General features: G+C 27.1%; 1 pseudogene; it reads right to left on the bottom strand.

Moving 5' to 3' along the window:
* Positions 1-11,360: 11,360 nt before the first annotated feature.
* On the bottom strand, positions 11,361-17,118 carry LOC111302319 (putative indole-3-acetic acid-amido synthetase GH3.9; annotated as a pseudogene).
* Positions 17,119-18,657: the final 1,539 nt, after the last annotated feature.

Genomic DNA, 18,657 nt, shown 5'->3' on the forward strand with positions numbered 1-18,657 from the left:
ATTTGTATTTTTACCTAAATAGACATAAACAATAATTATTTCATACATATCAACCATGTCAACTAAGTTCAATACTTTTGATAAGTTTAATATGATGTATTGAATCTATCAAAACTATTAAAATAGAACAATAACTATTAATTTGCATATTTACCTTTTAAAAGCACAAAAAGTTCATTCATTAGAATAAGTTTAAAATCATAAACTTACTAATTCTTTTTGCTTTCTTGTAAAACTTTTTGATCTACTTGTGTGGCTAAATTTCTATTGTTTTTTGCTACCAATCCCAATCTGTTTTCTTTCCTGTCATAAAAATCATTATGTATATGGTAGAAATATAAATATTACCAACTTAAAGCATAAAATACTTTCATTATTTCATTCTACTATACAAAGCTGTAAATTAGTACCTCTCTTTTTCTTAAGAACCAAAATCTAACTAATTTTCATATTGCCACATAATCACATTATGAGGTAGATTTTCCATTGTCGACTCTACAGTAGTATTTCAATCAAAATGCTTATTCTTCAAATTATGCTTATAATCTTTCCATTTCTTTCCTAATGACTTAAGCACAAATGAAATTGGTATTTCAAGTACAAATCTTGACTGTAATAATACAATAAGAAAAGTTTGAATAAGTAAACAAAATGTAAAATAATTATATTTTTATATGTAATTAATTATACTAATACATCAATAAAGTTTAAAGCATCGACATTAACTTCTGTTGGAAATTTATGCCATGTTTTATAATGAATAGGTAATTTCATTCCATTATGAACAAACATGCCTAGGAATCTAGCCAACAATTAAGCCTTTTGCACCAATTGGTTGCCTATCAGAGTTCGCAGACACTACAATACGTTTGTTCGAAGGTAGTGTAAATAATTCTTTCAAAGTTGTCCGGCCTCTGGTCCTCCGTTGACCATTGTTATCAACTATAAAAAATAAAAAATTTAATTTGTAAAATACCAATACTTTAATCATTATAATCAAATTTAAAGTATAATCAATTGATGGGATACTATCTAAACCTAGACTTTCTGTATTGCCAGATCTAATAGTAGTTGAAGGGTTAGAAGTGACTGAGTTAGATCCTATAGTACGTTCATTCCCCTTCAAAAGATTCAGTCCACAACCAATATCAACAGGTGTCGTAGACGATTTTGAACTAATATCTTTGATATGTATCCCTTTCAATCTACTCCTCTGCATTGTAGCTTACCTATATTATAAAAGCGAATATATAAAAGATATTAGTTTAGAACATATATAAAGACATTAAGAAGTTAAGAAATCATAACATACATTATATAAAGAACATATCGATTTAATTAAATTAAAAAATAATGCATGATTTATAATACAATAAATATACAATAGCAAATGCGACATTTATTACATACAAGCATTTACTACATTATGTCTTAAACACTTGAATTACAAAATATAAATGATCCATCATGGTTCATAAATGTCATTAGTAACATCTTCGCGGACCCATTGAGCATAGGTACTGGAGATATTTTCATCTAAGTTTTGTTCAACAAAAAGATAACATTTAGTTTCATGTTCAACATTATCTTTAGTATTCAATCCCATATCAAATAATTCTCTAAGTGTGTTTCAAAAAATAACAAACCAACCCAATTTTTTAGGATCTTCAGAATAAAAATTTGTTTGACTTGAGATGAAAAAACATAAGGTTCATTGATGAGCTGTTGTCCAGTGTGAATTAATCGAGAAAAATTCACAAGTGTAAATCCATATTGATCTTTTTTAATACCTTTTGTACTATTCACATCAGTCTAATCACACTAAAATAAGATAACTATCCACTTGTCATAATAATCCAACTCAATGATGTCATTAATCATGCCATAATAGTCAACATTTTTCTCTAAAGTGTTTGTGTCCCTAGCACTAGCATAACTAGTAATTGATGAAGTAACAATAATTCTTGCATGTTGTGTACTTTTAAATCTCTCACGGGATTTAGTGTGAAATCTAAATCCATTAATGATGAAACCTTTGTATCATTTCACAATCCTGTCAAACCTTGGGAAAGATACTTTACCTCTTCACTAACAAGCCTTTCACTTCAAACCTATAAAGGTGAAATATATATATATATGTTATTAATGTTAGTTATACCATAAGCATTCTATGTAGATTTCTCATAATGGGAAGTATGGCATTACTTATAGTTGCTCCTAACCATTCATGAAAGTTTTCAACGAATAACTTATCAAGCTCTCAAGGGTTTGCTCGTTTATAATGTGCAGGAGCTCTCAAATTATTTTTATACTCATTACAAAGCATCATGATAAAGTATTAATAATAAAAAAATACAATAACTTATGCTTAATGGAATGAATAATTTCCTTGTAAAAAACTTACATGTAATATAATTCAATTAAGTCATGATGGAAAAGAATATATCGATGTGCTTGGGCCCAAGATTTTTCATCTAACGCCACCATTTCAGCTTTGCCTATTGGTTGTCTAAAACTTTCAAAAGAAATAATTGTAGGCAAAGTTAGTATACTGCACACCAACATTTGCTTCATATGGAAGGTGGATAACCAAATACATCATAATAGTGAAGAAGTTTGGAGGGAAATCTTTTTTAAATGACATAAAGTAATTGCGGCTCGATCTTGAAGTTTGTCAAGCTCTTCCACATTATGTTACTCAATTCAATTACCACAAAAAGTGACTTGCTATGACATTGATAAACGTAAAGCAATTAGAAGTAAATTTAGCATCAAAATATGATAATCATGTGACTTCAATGAAGAAAGTTTTTGCTCCTTCAGATTCACACATTTCTCATATACTTTTACTTCATATGAAAGGTGGATAACCAAATGCATCATAATAGTGAAGAAGTTTGGAAGGAAATCTTCTTTAAATGGCTTAAAGTAATCATGGCTCTATCTTGAAGTTTGTCAAGCTCTTCCACATTTATACATTTTTCACATAGAGATTTAAATATGTTACTCAATTCAATTACCATAGAAGTGACTTGCTATGACATTGATGAACGTAAAGTAATTTGAAAGTAAGTTTAGCATCAAGATATGATAATCATGTGACTTCAATGAAAAAATATTTTACTCTTTCAAATTCATACATCTTGATATATTTGATGCATAACCATCTGAAACTTTAACATTTTTCAAAACCTTGCAAAACATTTCTTTCTCACCTTTAGAAATCCCAAAACTAGTAGGAGGTAATCGATATTTGCCGTTATGAAGTAACTTCGGATGAAGGTTAAGGTGAATCCCTATATTAACTAGGTCAAGCTAACTCTTTAAGTCATCATTTGATCTTCTATTCACATTGAGAATTGTCTTGATAAAATTTTTGTAAACATTCTTCTTTATGTGGACCAAATTAAAGTTATGACATAATAAATTATATTCTCAATAAGGTAACTCAAAAAAGGTACTTCTTTTTTTTCACAACTTAGACTCGTTGGGATCATCTTCCCCATCATCCTCATCATCCTCTTCATCACTTTAAACATCAAGATCACCAACTTGAGTATCAGTATCACCAACTTGCGTAATCTGAGCTCAAACACCTTCAAAGATGTCCCTCACTCTTTTTCTTGATAGAGTTATTTTTCATAAGTGAAGTTGATATCTTTTAACTTTGATAAGATATTAGACCCACTAATTGGTAAAAGCAATCTATTCAACTCTTTGATTCCATCAAAAAGATGTTTTTGGAATCTAAATCGAACATATCATCTAACCATTAATGATATCTTATATAACAGAACTTTCTACCATTAGGTAATGACTGCGAACATGTCTGTGTAGTACAACATGGACAAGCATAATGACCTTTTGTACTCCAACCAGATAAATTTGGATTAGCAAAAAAATTATTAATAGTCCATAATAAAATAGTACGTATATTAAAGTTTTCTTTTTTAGATGCATCATAGGTCTCAACTCCTTCTCATACTTACTTTAACTCTTTAATAAGAGGTTGTGAGTAGATGTCTATATCATTATTCAAACATTTTTTCCCTTAAATTATCATAGACAATATAAATGACTATTACTTTATAACAATCCATGGTGACAAATTATAAGGAATCAATACAACTGACTAAGTACTATAAGAAGTACTCATCATTTTGTACAGATTGAGTCCATCAGATGCTAATACAAGCATAACATTTTGAGGATCAGACGCAAAGTTTGAAAACTTAGAATAAAATGATTTTCATGCCAAAGAATCTACAAGATGCCTCAATATCCATTATCCGTCCGCTTCTCATGATGTCACCTCATTGAATCTGTAGTTTTAAAAGACATGAAGAGTCATTGAAGTCTTGGTATTAATAAAAAATAGCATAAAACCTTAACTGGCTTTTTTTTATATATAAACCTCATCCCCATCCTTATTCAACATTTTATCGGAGTTTTTGTCTACCCAACAAGAAATACCACACAAATGATAAGATTCTTGATTTTTTTTATCACCTTAATACAACATGCAATCATTGGGACAACTATGAATTTTTTTCATATTTGAGACCCAAATCCTTTATCATCTTCTTTGATTCCTTACAAGATTCAGAGATTTTTACAAAAAAAAATATTTTTTTCATAAACTCTAACAATAAAGCCAGAGAGTTTTTCATCCATCCATATAAGTATTTCAAGTAAAAAAGACAAACATAGAAAGACAATTTTGAATGTTTCGATCCCTCATAAAGTTCTTCATTCATATCCTTAAGTAACCTATAAAACTTTGATGCTTTTCCTTTAGGTTGTTGGTTACCTACATCAATCCTAGGTTCACCAAATTCATTCATTTTAATATTGAACTGATTAAATCCATCATTTTGGGGAGACAAATTATGAATATGTTGGTTATAAATGTTAAAAGCATCTCGCAACATGCCTTCAATATCATTTGTTATAAAAAGATCATGTTGGTGTTAGGGAGCCCTTAAAGTTAAAAGACTCTAGTGGAAGACCTTGACAGTACAGAGTCTCTATGAAAATACCAATTAACATATCTCGAGATAAATCTAATACAAATTAAATGTTCAAAAATAACTTCACGCATTTGTCAATCAATATTAGCACACTTCACACATGGGCATAATATTATATTATCTTCACTTGTATTCTCAAATACAAAATTAAAAGAATTTTTCACTCTATCTCTGTATTTTTGACTTAATCTTGACTTTTGCATCCAACTCTTATCCATTTAGTACTTGCTACATTATCAAACCAAATGTATATAAATAATTTATATGAAAATGAACATGTAAAATACTTAAGTTTACTATGTTTTAAACAAAAGATAATAACAAGACCAATACTTAAAGCAGACCAAAACTCTTTGTTGTCAAGTATTTTTTTAGCTACTTAATATTAAGCATTTAAAACTTTGCTGCTAACCTAGATAGTACCCTAAAGTATTTGTAGTTAGGGTTGAAATAAGATAAAATAGGTTCCAAGAAAAACCAAAAAAAGAAAAAAATGAAAGGGAAAGGGAAGTGGATGATGGGTTCCAAATGGGTATTTGAGAAAGGTAGGTTTTGGAAAAAAATTTTAAACCAAAAAGAATATCGCAAATTACAAAAGCTGAAAGAATAGTAAAATGAAGCAAAAGCTAAAGTAAATAACTAATGAATAGTTGAAATAAGGTTCTAAAAGATAAAGCTCAAATAGTAAAAGCTAAAGGAAAGAAAAACTAAATTGTAATTAGTATGGAAAGAGAAATAGTAGAATAATGAATATGAAGCTTGAAATTGGTGATTGGATGCGTTAAGTTTGGGGACAATTTAATTGGACCGGATTATTGAAGGCGTTTACTAAGAAAAATACCATCAATAATTTTCTCTTAAATATTTTTTTGGTATATTATAGACACCTTCAATATTCTCATAGTAAAATTTTAAGACGATTATTAAAGGTGTTTATACTCGAAAAATACCTTTACTAATTTTTTCTAATTTTTATGATGTATTTATTGAAAGCGTTTTTTGCATAATACGCAATCAATAATTCCCTCTTTTTTTATCAATGAATATCAGTGAAGTTGGTTTCCTACTAAAAATGCCTTCAATAATTCACTCTAATTTTAAAGAAGAAATTATTGAAGGCATTTTTTGAGAAAAAATACATTCAATAATGCCTTCAATAATTTTTGTAGAGAATTATTGAAGGTATTTCTTGATAAAAAATACCTTCAATAATTTTATTTTAAAAATTTTTTGGGATTATTAAAGGCATCTTCTAGTAAAAAATGCTTTGAATACTTCACTACTAAAATTTTAAGGAGATTATTAAAGGCATTTATTCCAGAGAAACACCTTTACTAATTCGTTCTAATTTTTGAAGGAATTTATTAAAGGTGTTTTCTACATTATACGCCTTTAATAATTTTTGTAGAGAATTATTGAAAGCGTTTTTTGAGAAAAAATGCCATTAATAATTTCATTTTAAAAATTATTTGGGATTATTAAATGCGCATTCTAGTAGAAAATGCTTTCAATATTCTACTACTAAAATTTTTAGACAGTTATTGAAGGCATTTATTTTAGAAAAATGCCTTTATTGATTTGTTCTAATTCTTGAAGGAATTTCTTGAAGGCAGTTTTTACATTATACGCCTTCAATAATTTTTGTACAGAATTATTGAAGGCGTTTTTTAAGAAAAATACATTCAATAATTTTCTTTTATAAATTGTTTGAGATTATTAAAGGCATATTCTAGTAGAAAACGCCTTTAATATTCTATTACAATAATTTTAAAAGGGGTTATTAAAGGCGTTTATTTCAAGAAAGTGCCTTTACTAATTCGTTCTAATTTTTGAAGGAATTTATTAAAGGTGTTTTTTGCATTATATGCCTTCAATAATTTTGTGAACTTTTTTAAATGTGTCTCTTAGTAGAAAATGCCTTCAATATTATACTACTAAATTTTTAAGTTGGTTATTAAAGGTGTTTATTCCAGAAAACCTCTTTCACTAATTTGTTATAATATTTTGAAGGAATTTATTGAAAGCATTTTTTGCATAATACGACTTCAATAATTCACTCCAATTGTTAAGTGGAAATTATTGAAGGCATTTTTCACATCATACGCCTTCAATAATTTTTGTACAAAATTATTGAAGGCATTTTTTTAAGGAAAACACCTTTAATAATTTTCTTTTAAAAATTATTTGGGATTATTAAAAGTGTCTTTTAGGATAAAACGCCTTCAATATTTTTTAGGGGATTATTGAAGGCATTTTTTTCTAAAAAAATACATTTATTAATTTGCTCAAATTTTTTGAAGAAATTTATTGAAGGCATTTTGTACTTAATATGCCTTCAATAATTCCTTACATTCCTATTACGGGAATATCAGTGAAGGAAATTTTTTACTAAAAATGTCTTCAAGAATTTTTGTTCAAAATTATCAAAGGCATTTTTTAAGGAAAAATGTCTTTAATAATTTTCTTTGAAAAAGTTATTTGAGATTATTAAAGGCATTTTTTAGTAAAAAAAACGCCTTCAATGATCTCATGCTAAAATTTTAAAGAGCTTATTGAAGGTATTTTTTTCAGAAAAACACCTTCACTTATAATTTTTATATTCATTCCCCTGTCTTGAACATCAAAATCACAAACTGCTAGTACAAAGATACCCCTGAAAAGCTGCATTAATCAACCAAACCAAACCCATAAACACATTTCTATCAAATTTTTGGTTTTTTTTATCTTTATCGTCGCCACCGAGCTTTAACAACTCAATGACATGCACCTCTCTGTTTACCGATATGTCATTATTATTTTTATTCACTGTATTATTTATATTATTCGGTAGAGGTATTTTTTTTGGTTCATTACTATTTACATGCATATATATTTTTGTTCATTTTACCATAACCATAGTCGTATTAGCACTTTTCATTGCATGTATGCTATTTTTGTGTAGTTTTCTTTAAATATTGTGGTTTGCTTAATGATATTTTGTGATATTGTTTTACTAAATGGTATTGTATGATATTGGTATGCTGAATCGTATGCTGAATGGTTTGCTGATTGGTTTGTTGAATGGTATTTTTGAATGATTTGCTGAATGATGTTTCTGAACATATTGCTGATTGGTTTACTAAATAATGTTTATGTACGTAGTATGGTATTAGTTGTATTTAATTACGTATAATGTTAAATTTATATGGTTATTTTGGTATATTTCATATAATTATGATCAAAATTATAGGTATTATAGACTAAAAAACAACATAAATCTCTTTATACTGAACATGCACAAGACACACTTATAGGCCAAAAAAGAAAAAAAAATGAACGAAATAAACAAACTAAAGTAAGTGATACTAAAATTCACGTTGACTTAAATCAAAGTGGGTAGCCAGCGTCTGAATGAGCTACCATATTAGCTACTCATATTGTTGCCATTGTCCGTAGTAGCATTTCAATTACATACACCAATTGGCGACGAGTTTTTGATGATCTAATGATGGCATATAGCAGTCGGTTATGGTATGCCTATTCAACTATTTCATAAAATTTGTTAAATGATTATTTAATTGAAATTCAATGTGTTTGATGTCTCAATTAACTATAAAAAGATTGTGTTACAATCTGTTAGGAAAGCATTCAGAGACTTTAAAAGTAGATAGACAGCCCAATATATTTTACCGCTAACCGATCAAGGTGATATATTAATTGTTACACTTATGTCATACGCAGATGTAATAAGTGTTGAAGATTGAAGAAATTTTGTTTGAGATTGACTATTAGAAGATTTCTCAGTATGCAAACCCATTACCAAAAAATTGTTGATATACTCTTACTATTAGATCAAGTTCATTAGCAACACAAATGAATAAATATTTACAAAATATGAAATTAATTCTTATGCTATCAATTTAGGATCTATGATTTTTAAAAAAAATGCTATTCTTTCTATAAAATGATTTTCGTTTCAATTAATTTCATTCAATTCAACAATTAATCAAAAGAAATTTTTAATAAATAATAAAATAAATTGCATGAACTTAGATCAATCAAATATTGATATTGATATTTTATTTTTATGCAATGATTTGATCTAATGATTTTGTATATTTATTTAGATTGTATCTGTGTGAGATAATGACAAGTAAAAAGAAGTAATTAACTTAGGATTAAGATGAAAGTAAAATCAATACTTATGAGATTTAATAAGTTCTTATTTATGAGGTAATTAAATCGCATTTATTATCCAATTCATTGTAAACAAAATATATTAGTAAACTCATTAATGATCAAGACAAATCAATAATTGAATTTAATTACTACAGTTTAAACCTAAATAAAATGGCCAATTTTATTTATCGACTTGCAAAATTATTTTTTTAATCATAAAATAACTTATATTTATATCTTATGTGATCATTAATAAATATTACATAAATGCATATTATACAATTAAATGAACATTTATTCAATTTTGTATGTAAATAAAGCATACTGAAATATCTCAATAATATTTTATTACTATAAGAAAATGTGGAAAAATAAATATTTTATACATTTAGACAATTAAGTCAAACCTATTAGCAACACAAATGAATAAATATTTACAAATACAAAATTATAATTAACTAGAGATTAATATTAAAATAAAATCAATGCCTATGAAATATAATAACTTCAAAAATTATTTAAGAATTAATTAAATCTCATTTAAGATCACAATGATGTATAAGCTTTCTTTTTTTTTTTTTTTGCAAAAATCATTTGTTCTTCCTTTTTATAGCAAATAAACGTTTCTCTTTGAATAAATAAATATATCTACAATGGGCCAGGGGCATAACTAAGCGAGGGAATGCAAGCCCACAGATTCCCAAAATTTTTTAATTTTTTTCGATAATATTTGTTATTATATTTAAGATAATCTTAATAATTTAATCACTGATGTTGATCTTATTATTAAGTTAATCTTATTACTCACAATTTGAAATCACTCTATATGATTAATAATCATTAATTTATATAAATTAAATACCATTATAATTGGTATTATTAAAAATCAAATATTATTTTATTTTAAAATACGAATATAACTATCCTTATGAAGATAATTATACAAGTTAATGATTTAAATATTATTTAAAGATAATAATTCAAAAAATATAGCAATATTTTATTTAACTTATAATAAATATAATTAAATTATTAAATTATTAACTATAAGTATTTATTAAGTAAACTAATTTATATAATATAAATTATGTAAAATATTTAAAGTAAAAGATAAAACTAATTTATTGAAATCATAATAAAAAAACAAAAATATTATATTATATATAAAATATTAAAAAAGTAAAAACAATACAAAAATTATTTTGAACTTATTATAATGAATATTAGTTTGAAAATACAAAAATTTATAATATAAAATAATTACAATTTTAAGAGGAATCAAATTTTTAATTCATATATTAAATGGGTAATTTGACTATTACTAATTTTATATATTACTTCACCTCAATGATAAAAGTTTTTCATCTTTTTGGATGTGAATTAGATTAATTTCCAAGATAGTGATTCATTAACTTTAGATAATCCAAAATCACTATCACATAAGATCATTAAATGTTTATCAAACACGATAATCTAATCATATATAGATCATCATGACTTTTTAAATAATCATCTCACACTAAATACTACTTTATAAAATTGTGACTAATCTCATCAAATATTATACCTAACCTCCTTTTCCCTCTTGAATTTATTATTTGGTCCCTTTTTCTATTTTCCTAGCTTCACCTCTAACAAAATGATATAAAGCCCCCTTAGATATACTAAAATGTTATTACAAAAGATTTTAATTCTTAAAAGTTTTGCCCCCATTGACATGAAAAGAATATATATATATATATATATATATAAATATTATGTTTGAGATCTTTTAAATTAGCATAATTACACTAAAAAGTGTTTTATTTTGCAAAAATAATTGGATATAATTTATAAACATAAATAAAACAAGACTTATAAATGATCCTTCATTGATATGAGACCAATTACTCATTATGTTTTGAAAACCAACAAAAACAGTTAAAGATATTTCTCTTTAAAGATACCAAAAACAGCAACACTTATAAACATGGGCCGTTCTTTAAACAATGAATTTAAAACAAATGACCTTAAAATGAAAAAAAAAAAAAAAAAAAAAAACCAAAATTTTTTTGCCATATAAGATGGGACAATAAGGGATAATATTGTATAGACCATGAAATTTTTTAAATTGAAAAAAAGTAAACGAAATATTAAATCTACAACTTAGTTTAGATGATCATGAATCACGCTTAAAAGATAGTATCCAAAAAATTTAAGATTCAAATCTTGGTACTTTTACTTTTTCTCTTATTCCCAAACTACAACCTCATTTATAAAAACTAAAATAGAATAAAGGTAATATTAAACAAAAAAGTCATAAGGCATTCTCTAAATTAATAACATAGGAGATTTTAAACATTGGAAGGAATTGGAATTTTTAAACACTAACATTCAGGAATAGATGCAACTAATTATATAGGAGTTTTTGGGCTGAAAAACTTTCCTATCACTCTTGAGTCTAATATCTTTAAGGCTTCCATAGATTTGGTGCAACTAGGTGCCTTGAATTGGCTCAAAGAAGCTCCTTTGGACACATGGTAATCCATTAATGCATCAAAAGTTCCTTGTTTCACCACCCTAATCTCCAATGCTGCAATTTCATTTTCTTTCCTATAGATTTTATATGTGTAATTCAATGACTCTTCCATTTTAGAGCAACATTCTACCATTATCTTTGGATCAACCTCTTTGATATTGTTGCCTTCTTTTCCCTTCAGCTCCCAAAATAAGACATAGTGACCTGGTGTTGAAGAAGTATCACCATAGCTAGTGTACCCTGTCATGAAGATTCCGAGCTGATCAAGAAGAGTCTTTGCTTCTGTCACCGCCTTTAAGAGGTCTGCCTCACTTGTCTTATCCACAGAATACTTAGAATAACATTTTGCCTCTCCACAAATCGGAATTGAGGTGTATTATTGCGGAAACCACTCACCATAAGATTATCTCCAACTCTATATCGATATAACCCTGGAAAACCAAGGAATATCATGACAAGATTAGATCATTATCAGACCCTTTTATGTAGGAAGTATAATATAGAACTAAGACTTGGCATTCCATTAAATGAAAGGGGTATCTTTATGATTTAAATCGAAGGTGGAAATTTTACCTGCAGAAGTTGTGACAAGTAGTTCATAACATTGACCAGGCTTCACATTTACAAGATCAACCGGTTCAGTATCTTCATTGTTGGTCTTCATTTCAATAGATTCATGGTGAGACAAACCATCAAACTGAGCCTGACCTTGAGAAATTGTTACACATTCTTTCTTCATAGGAAGGAATTCAAAGTAAGCCATATTGGGGAGAAATGTGTAAGAGACATCTGAAGGTTTACTTAGAGGTTCTAAATTGATGCCACATATAGCTTCTAAGCAACCATAAAAGCCTGACACTAAAGGAGCCCTCCGCCATAGAACTCAAGTTCAGCAGTATATTGACTCATAACACCGGTATTAATGGCACTGATATACTTTGCTTTAGGCCACAGCTTTCTGATTATTCCTGCCCATGATTTACAACTACATATGTTTTCTATCGAATAAGCCAAATCTGGATTATGCTTCATGATCAATCCACGCCTATTTTAAAGATTTATTTACATAATAAAAAAAAAAGATCAGTGGTTAAAAGACAACTTAATTATGTATATTAAAAAGATATATTAAAAAATATTGATAACAAAATTATAATACAACGTTTTTAAAATATAAAATTACATAAAAAAATATCAATAAAATCTTGATTTAATGATAAAAAAATGACTTAAAATTTTAAGGTTTTAATTTAAATATGATAATGTGTGAGTTTTGATTGTTTAATTAAATTATAATTTATTAATTATTTATTTTTTAATATAATAATTAATTACATGAATGTAATATTTAATTATAAATATAATTTTCAAAAAATTATATAAAAATAATTATGAAAATTTATCAATTATTATTGAAAGTAAAAGTTTTAATTTATTATTATTATTATTATTATTTATTTTAATTTAATATATATAAATAATTATTACTAGATGTGACATAACATGTAATACATAGACAAAACATAAAACGAGTAATCAATCAATGATATTTTGTACAGCAGAGGCTGACAAAAACTTAACCATATGTGAATTCAAAATCAAGATCCAACACGTGCTATAAAGCCCTTAGTAGGACCAAAGAATTCATTATGAGGGAAGAGCAAAAGTTATTTTATCTTGATAGACATTATTGTTGTACGAACTGTTAGTTGTAATGTGGCACTGCTCTTGATGAAGAAGAAAACAAGAATGAATGTTACTCATTATTTTTTTTTCTCTCTCTTTTCCTCTCATATTCTCTCCTTGCCCCTCTCTCTTTCTTTTGCTTTGTCAACCTTATGAGACATGAAAGATAACGTGAGCATTCAAAGCTAATATAGATTCCAGCTTTTGCGAAAAATACTCTTTATCTGTTGTATATATATAGTGTTAACCTGAATGAAAGTTATATCTTTGATTCCAAAAACTAGTTCTTTGCTTTCTATTCTTCCATTGCAGTGTAACTAGCTTCAGATTTTTTTTACCAACTCTTTGGTCTAAAATGTTGGAATCTATGTCAGCTTTATCCACTTTAAACGTTTAAAGTACTTAATTGGTTTTTTTTTTTTTTTTTTAATGTTACTAACATAAGCAAACACTTGATTTTATATTTGTGAAATATTTTTATAAGATAAAATTATGAGATATTTAAATTAAAATAGATAATATTTTAAAAATTAAATGAGTCTATACATATAAGTGCAACTAAAAAATTAAAAACGATTCGTTTTCAACTTTCAACAAATTTTAACTCCCTTTTTGTACAAAATTTATTTTATTGCTAACTTTTAATATTTAGCGATAATTTAGAATTAATTTAGTTCAAAAAAATTTGGATTGGAAAAATTACGTTTAAAAAGTATGGTAAAAAAGTGTGCTTAAAATTTTTAAGTGTTTAGTATCATTATAAAAAAAATGAAATGTTTAAAAAACATGTATAAAATAATAAAATATTAAAAATATAGGTATAGAGTATAAACACTCTATTTTACTGGAAAATTTTTTTTATATCAATGGACCTTAGATTTCAATTCAATATTGTGATTTAAGCCAATTTTGAATCAATTTGGCTTATGCAATTAGGTTCTAAGTCTAAATAGTTAAAGGGTCCAAAACTGTATTTATTTATTCATTTATTTTGATATTAGTTGATCAAAAGTTACCACCTCATGGCTTAATAGATTCTAATCCCGTTATCCTCTTTCAATTTTGCCTTTTTATGAAAAAAAAAATCCAAATTGACAAAAATGTGAAGATTTTTATTCATTTGATTTGGTTGAAATTTGGAGTTAATTGCTGGTTTCAAATTGGGATTACATGGACACCAAGTGCCACAAATAGAGAATTTACAAACAATACAAAAAGCAATTACACCCAACACAAACAACAAATCAGCAAATCCTAAACCACTAGAAACACAGTAAACTGAAATCCGAAATCCAAATAACAAGAATCACAGAAGCAATCAAGTATATAAAAGCAATTAACAAACAAATAAAAAATTTTCTAATTGAGGGTTAAATTTTGAATATTTTGGGCTTAGTGGTTTTTAAGGTTGTTTTTAGGGATCTACAACCAAGGAGAGACAAAAGAAGTCCTTAGTGGTCCCGGCAAGGTGATAGATAATGGTGAACGATGGTAATAGCAAAGGGATCTTGCTTATTTCTGGATTGGGACACCGATGTTCTTGTGTTTTAGGTTTTTGGAGAAAATGTGAAAATGAGCTAAGGGAAAAAAGAAAAGAAGGGAGCAAGGAGAATCGAAGAAGGTTGTTTTTTCTAGTTTTCTTGACACTGGCAAGCGGCGGCTCTGGTGATTGATGATGGCAAAAGGCAAGTTAAGTGATGTTTTTGGGTTTACACGGTGGCTTTTCTTGTAGAAGAGAGGGATTTTAGAGAGAAAGGCAGAGAATTTAAAATCTAAAAAAAGGAAAAGAAAAGCGAAAATGAAATAAAAAACTTAAGGTCCATTTGAATCAACACTGAGACTGGCTTCAATGAGAATGAAAATAATAATAAAAATTATTATACTATTTATTTCATCAACAATCATAATATACAAATAGAATCACAATGTAAAATATGTAATAATTTTTATTTTTCACAAATTTAATCTCATTTCAATGCAAACAAAACATTATTTAATTTAATATTAAATTTCCTACAATGACTAAGCTTTCAATTATTATATTATTTATTTCATCAACAATCACAATATACAATCAAAATCATAATCATAATGTAAAATACATAATATAAATAATAAAATAATAATAATAATTGTAATATAAATAATAATATAACTAATAAATAATAGTGAATAATAAAAATAAATAATAAACGAAAACAATAATAATAATAATAATAATAATAATAATAAAAATAAAAAATCCATTTAGGCCATGCTCAATTGATCTGGACTTGGATCAAATTAGATGTCTACACTGTATATATGTCGCAAGCAAAATCGATGATAAGCCCATGGTTCTTGCCATCTAGAGCCAGGCTCATTCACTGCTGCACGAATACCACAATAACGATAAGATATCAAACAAATCTCTTTTCATTGAATCATTTTTTTTCTAATGCAAGTAAGAAACCATCTCCAACTACCAAAAGATTCTTCCTCAATAATAGCAAATGCAAGTGGCAAAAGCTGGTTATTAGCATCAACTTCCATTGCAATAAGCATTTTACCTTTATATCTTCCATGCAAGTGAGTAGCATCAATACTTATAATTGGTTTACAATACTTGAACCCTTCAATGGAAGGTGGAAAAGCCCAAAAAACACAGTGGAATAGTCCAAATACTCCAACAGTAGAATCACGCAACTGCTCAAATTACCATATAACAATCATTCCATTATACTTTTCAAGTGTAGTAATAAATTTAGGTAATACCCTATAAGCTATGTCCCAATCACCAAAAACATTTGTAATGGCCTTTTGTTTTGCATGCCACATCTTCTTGTATGAAACATCATAAGAAAATTTGTCTTTTACCTTGGCATTCAGAGCTGCAACTGTAATTGAAGGTTTAGCTTTCACTTAACTTTCAATCTTATATGCTAACAAATTTGAGTGTAGTTATGGGAAATCACGACTCAACCTTAGGTAGACACATGTGTGAGGGCCATCATATTGAGTAATCTCAAAAAGTTCATGACTTTTACTTTGATATGCACGAAGCTTCCATTTGTATCCACTTTCTCGATGTCTTTTACACCTCAATGACCATATCTTTTTTTTTTTTTGTTTCCACCATTTCATACTTTTAGTGTCTTTTGATGGAGTACAATTGTACAGCTCTTTTCAATTCTGCCTTATCTTGGAAAATTAAACCTTTCCTCGACTCAAGAACAAGATTCCAAGAAAACTTTGGCTTTATGGTGTCCAATTACTAGTAATAGCATGATCAACTTGATCAATATTGGTGAAGAATGGCATGTTTGGCTCATGAAGTGTCACCTCTATAGTGGTACTATCAGCTTCTAGGTTGACATCTGCAAAATCTTTTTTCTCTTCATGTTTCTCATTTTCTTTTTCAAGTACTTCATTATTCACATTCATATCCTTGAACATATCGTTAGATTCAGAATAAATTAATTGTTCCACTGCAATTATATTTCCACTAGTATCTTTGTCATATTGGCTAATACTTTCATAATCTGAGAATCCAAAAATATTACCTATGATTGATACTTGCCTTTCCATGGTAGGTTCACTACTACTTGGTAAAATTGGATGATTAGCATGGTGGGTAGTAGCATGGTCCAACGAAGTGTCATTGTCTTGTGTTGGCAATAGAGCAAATGGAACAAAACTTTTGGATTTACCCCTATATTCGACAGGTCCAATAAAAATTGATTCCATTTCTAAATACAATTCAACATTGTTAATAGAGGGATGAATAGATGGAATTTCTAGCATGATATCTACGCTAGCATCATCCACAATAGGTAAATGAATATATTTAATCATTAATCATTGCACTATTGTTGGATACTAACAAACCAAATTTAGTCATACTCACTCTCTATCAAATCTCGTAATACAATACATCTTGTCCATCAATGTGTTGAATTTTGTTTTTCGCTTCAATTTAATTGCTCTTAAAGGAGGACCATCATAATATAAACCATCTGATCCTTAAATGAAGCTACCATTCCAATAACAAAAATTTGAAATTTCTCTTTCAGACATTACCAACTAGCATTGAAATAATAAAAAATAATTATTAGCTCAATATCATATATGATAAGAATTCAATAATATATAAAATATGCCATTTGGAATTGCTTTGGATACAAAAGTAAACAATTCAAGTAGAAAAGCCATTCACTTTGTTGATCTATTTACAACGTAAAAAATTTAAAATCAACTTACTTTTAATTCAAACAATGCAATTATGATTTTTCATTCATTTATAAAGAAGTCCATAAACAGGCAATATTCGCATGTTGATTAATGCTCGTTGTAACTTTATAAAATATTAAACTCTAGTCTTAAGCCCTGTATGGCCTGATCATAGAGAAAGCTACATAAGCAAATATGTCTTTAGTTATATGGTTTATCTTAGCTCAAGTTCAAATTCAGAGTTCATCAAAATGTATGAAACTCTTACCAAAAAAAAAAAAAAAAAAGAGAATGATGCAAAAATGACAAACAAATTTCTTTTTGTTAAGAAAAAAAATTGATAACAAAAAAATTCTAAATTAAAATAACCCAATAAATTATAGTCTATACATATAAAAACAAAGCCTACTGGTATGAATTATACTAATTTTGCTTGTCTAATTAACATGGAGATTATATTACAATTCAACGCCATAACTACAAGGTTTAGGATTCTTACAAAATCAAAAAAATTTTTCAAATCAAGAATAATATTGCCAAATATAATTCCCTTTGCAAACCTTTGTGCTCCAAAATTTTGTAGAGAAAATTGTGTCTAATAAAAAAAGTAAAATGTAGGGAGAAAATAGATTTAGGATTTATAAGAGATTATAATTTAGAAAAAAAAAAAACCCCTTACAAGTTTAATGTTTCAATTTTAAAAAATATTTTTTTTATTTAAATTGTTATTTAAAAAATATGATATGGAGTGGACATGTCATTGACATGGCATAAATACCTTTCTTAAAGAAATAAGTTTAAAAGTATCCCTGTTAAGGAATAAAGATTTTAAAAAACCTTACCGTTGGAAAAAACTCCTAAATAAAATGGCCGATTTTATTTATCGACTGCAAAATTATTTTTTTAATCATAAAATAACTTATATTTATATCTTATGTGATCATTTATAAATATTACATAAATGCATATTATACAATTAAATGAACATTTATTCAATTTTTAATGTAAACAAAACATAACGAAATACTTCAATAATATTTTATTACTATAAGAAAA

The sequence above is a fragment of the Durio zibethinus genome, chromosome 15 (genome assembly GCF_047325235.1).
Source record: "Durio zibethinus cultivar Kanyao isolate XHJ-2024 chromosome 15, ASM4732523v1, whole genome shotgun sequence".
NCBI lineage: Eukaryota > Viridiplantae > Streptophyta > Magnoliopsida > Malvales > Malvaceae > Durio > Durio zibethinus.